Source organism: Myotis davidii, unplaced genomic scaffold (genome assembly GCF_000327345.1).
Source record: "Myotis davidii unplaced genomic scaffold, ASM32734v1 scaffold1717, whole genome shotgun sequence".
In the NCBI taxonomy this organism is placed as follows: domain Eukaryota; kingdom Metazoa; phylum Chordata; class Mammalia; order Chiroptera; family Vespertilionidae; genus Myotis; species Myotis davidii.
Genome location: NW_006287955.1, coordinates 153,001 through 157,152, shown reverse-complemented (window position 1 = coordinate 157,152; position 4,152 = coordinate 153,001).

Here is a 4,152-nt window from a genome sequence, read left to right as displayed (position 1 = left end):
GAGAAATAAAAACCAGGCTGTAGAAAGGTGTTGTGACGTGACTTGGGAGAGGAAAGGAAGTAAAGTGCACTTTGCACGTGGGCTGACCCACACGTGGCGGGCTGCACGTGGGCTGACCCGCACGTGGCGGGCTGCACGTGGCTGACCCGCACGTGGCGGGCTGTGTGGGCTGACCCGCACATGGTGGGCTGTGTGGGCTGACCCGCACGTGGTGGGCTGTGTGGGCCGACCCACATGTGGTGGGCTGCACATGGCTGACCCGCACATGGTGGGCTGTGTGGGCTGACCCGCACGTGGTGGGCTGTGTGGGCCGACCCACATGTGGTGGGCTGCACATGGCTGACCCGCACATGGTGGGCTGTGCGTGGTGATGGATCTGGAATGGTGGCCTTGGGGCTCTGCTCCCAGCCCTGCCCTGGGCTTGCTTGGCGGCCTTGGGGCAACACAGTTGCCTGTGGGGCTCTGAGAGAAAAGGACCCCCTTCCCTGCTCTGGTCAGTGGCCGTGTGGCGACACCCGCAGGGTCCCCACATGTCCCCGCCTATGCAACGCCTGCCCAGCCAGCTCTCCAGCCTGGAGCCTGAAGAGTGAGCTGCAGGCCCCGGGAGCCCCTCCTCCCACAGTAGAATCCAGGGCCAGTCACCAGCCTCGCCCACCCACCATGCGGGCAGTGCCCCCCCCACGGGCACGTGGGTGTGGAGGTGGCCCCAGCCCCTCGAAGGCCCAGCAAACGGTGCTGCTGGCTGAGCAACAGTCCTTCCCAACCGCAAGCTCGGGCCCCACTGTGCTCTCCCTGCCCCAGGCCACAGGGACAGACACAGGTGGCCCAGGCGGAGGACACGGGAGCCCGACTCAGCCAATGACAACGCCGCGAGGGGCCTGCCACGTGAGGCTGTGGCCCTCCCGGCGCTGACACCTGCAGGACTCATGCCAGCAGGACGGGCAGGCAGGGAGCTAGGTCGGGGCAGAGAGCTGGCACCCAGGACGGCTCGGGCAGCCGGGACACAGGCCCCGCGGGTCAGCCCAGGGAGGGAGGCGGCGACCTGGGCACAGCAGGGAGGGAGCACAGAGCTGCCCCTGGGCAAGGAGAGCAGTGGGAAGGGGGAGCGACGGGGGGAGAGCATCCATCCGGCAACTGGAGGCTTTCCAGACAGCAGGCCAGGCGGCAGGAGACCCTCCTCCCCGCCCTCGGGTTCATGCTGGGCACTGGCGGCAGGAGGCCTGAGGGATGAGCCAGCTCATTGGCGCTACTCCCGGCCACCGGGCTCCGGACAGCCACGCCCAGGAAGAGGCCGCTGGCTGGTGGACGTGGGAGATGGATCTGGGCTGGGTTTTAAAAAGCCGTCCCTGGCCAAGGCTTGGCTGGAGGGTATGGACCCCGTGGAGGTGGAGGGCAGCCAAAGGGGCGGGGCCAGGAAGGGGTGCGCCTCTGCCAGCGCCAGTGCCCCGAGGAAACCTGACGCCCATCTGCCCCAGATGACACCCCGCCTGCTTCCCACCACTGCACCCCCATGTCCAGCTTCCCAGTCAGCGTAGGCTCAGCCCGCACCCAGACCACACCCAGTGTCTGGCTGGGCAGACAGGACAGGCAGGCAGATGTGGACCGACGAATGCCTGAGCATGGCACCCGGCCCCAAACCCCCCAACTGCTTGACTCGGTGACCGGGCACGGCCCCACGGGTCAGGGTCAGGGTCAGGGAGAGCCCGCCACAGCCGGGGTGAGCTTTTCCACCCACCGCCACCCGCCTCGCCAGGGACAGGCCGCCCTCCCGGGGGAAACACTCCGAGCCGGACCCTCACCCTCAGCCGGGGCTCCCAGGAGGCGTCGGCCCGGAGGGGAGGCCGGGAATCGTCTTTACACGCAGTGACCCACGTCCTGACTCCCAGGCACCTGCCCCTCTGCAAGCTCCTCCCAGCGGGCCTCCCGGGAGCAGAGCAGGGTGCCGGGCCGGAGCACTGGGTCAAATCCTGCCAGGTCCCCATGGGCCCATGACTGTTAAGTTACTGAGCCCGGACCTGCCGACAGGATCCTAGCGAGGCCTGGCAGACACCGGAGGTCAGTTCTCCGCCTCCTGCTACCCACCTCAAGAGCAGGCCACGCCCTTCCACCTGGGCAGAGCACGTGGGAGCCGAAGGGTCGCTCAGCCTCCCGTACCCCGCGACCAAAGTCCCCAAAAGGCCCTGAGCCACAGTGGCCATGTCTGCAATGGCGATGACATCACCCCTCTCCCCCTCCCTCGTGGCTGCAGGATCGGGCAGGTCGGGGCTGGGGATGAGCTGATGAGGGACATCGGTCAGGACCCTACGGCTAAGATGCTGCAATGCTGCCTGGGGGCGGGGGGCTCACTGTCCCAGGCCAGGGCGCTAACAGTCAGGGCTGGGCCACCCTTCTCGCCGGGAAATCAGAGGCACAAAACAAGGCCACCCCCCCACCGCACCCCCGGCATGTGGACCGCCTCCCAGGCGGCTGGCACTGGCTGCTCTGGCTGGTGCTGGGCACCGGGCCGGGCAGCCAGGGCTTGGGCTGGCTGATGTTCCCTCCTGTGCGCAGGCCTGTGGGGGCTGCAGGGCTGGGCTGGCTGGGTGTCTGCGACCCTGCGGTTTCCCTGGGAGGCTGTCGGCTGCAATTTATTATGTTCTTGAACCTCGGCTTCGTGCACCGTCAGCGGTGACGGCCTCGCTGGCACTCTGAGGGCAGCCCTCTCCGAGGCATCTGGTTCCCCCAGCGCTGCCTGGGCCTCTGCTGGGCCCGTGAACGGAGGGGGTAAGGAAGACCCACGGGAGAGAGCAGAGCTGGAGGATGGGCAGGTCGTGGGCATCAATGTGGGTGAGCCCACCCCGGGGGCAGGGGGCAGGAAGGGAGTCCAAGGTCACTCCCAGCAGAGGGCCTGGCATGGACCCTGAGGCCGATGAGGAAACACATGGCACGTGCCAGCGGGGCTCAGTGGTTGAACGTCGACCTATGAACCAGGAGGTCAGGAGGTCACAGTTTGATTTCTGGTCAGGGCACACGCTCCGGTTGTGGGCTCCATCCTGTGTGGGGACGTGCAGGAGGCAGCCAGCTGATCAGTGACTCTCTCTCATCATTGATGTTTCTCTCTCCCTCCCCCTTCCTCTCTGAAATCCATAAAAATATTTAAAAAAAAAAAAAAACCAAACACATGGGGTGTGCAGGCAACAGGACTTCTGCTCTGCTGGGGCCACGAAGCAAACCGGGGAAGATGTGGCAGGAGCCAGACCCCCGCCTTCACCTGCAGGAGGCAGGGAAGGACTTGGGGACACCTGCCCACCCCAAACCCACGCATTCCTGTGCCCAGGCACCCACAGGGCCTGCAGAGGAGCAAGCACCCAGGTGAGTTGCCTGGACACAGGGCATCCAGGCCAACAGAGGGAGAGAGTTGGTGGTCCGACTAAGGCTGCACTTCCTCCGGGAAGCCTCCTGAGGTTTGCCAATCTCCCAGGCCCTTTGCAATCACGACTTGGCTCCTGACCTACACTGGCCTTGGCAGGCATTTGCTGCGCCAGATTCCTACCAACGACTTACAACTGTGAGGCTGCCCACATGAAAGCAGTTAAAATGGGCTGCAACAACCCAGCTGGCATGGCTCTGGTTGAGCGTCAGCCTATGAAGCAGAAGGTCACGGTCCGATTCCTGGTGTGGGGCGTGCAGGAGGCAGCCCGCCGACCAATGATTCTCTCTCATCATTGACATCTGTCTCTCCCTCTCTCTTTCTCTCTGAAATCAATAAAAATTTATTTCTTTCAAAGGCCAAAACACTCCAATACCAACAAACTTCACCCATATCCTTCACCCTAATACTTTGTCCACGTTTGGGGTGCAGAACCACCCCCAATCCTGCTTCCGGGGGACTGAAGATAAAGCAGAACACGAGCACCGGGCGGCACGGACAGGACATGGAAACACCGGAGTGGACAGGAGACGCCCTGCGGCAGGACACAGCAGGGAGAGGCTGGATGGGAGCGGCGGGTGAGGAAGTGTAACGGACAACCAGGGCCGGCTGCCTGTCGCTGCTGCAGCCAAAGGAGCAGAGGCCGACCGGGCTGAGTCCTAGATGAGCGTTTATCCCAGTCCTGCCGGCAGCGCGGGGAGCAGCAGGCCCACAGACACCTGCTCTGCACCCTGAGGGGGGGT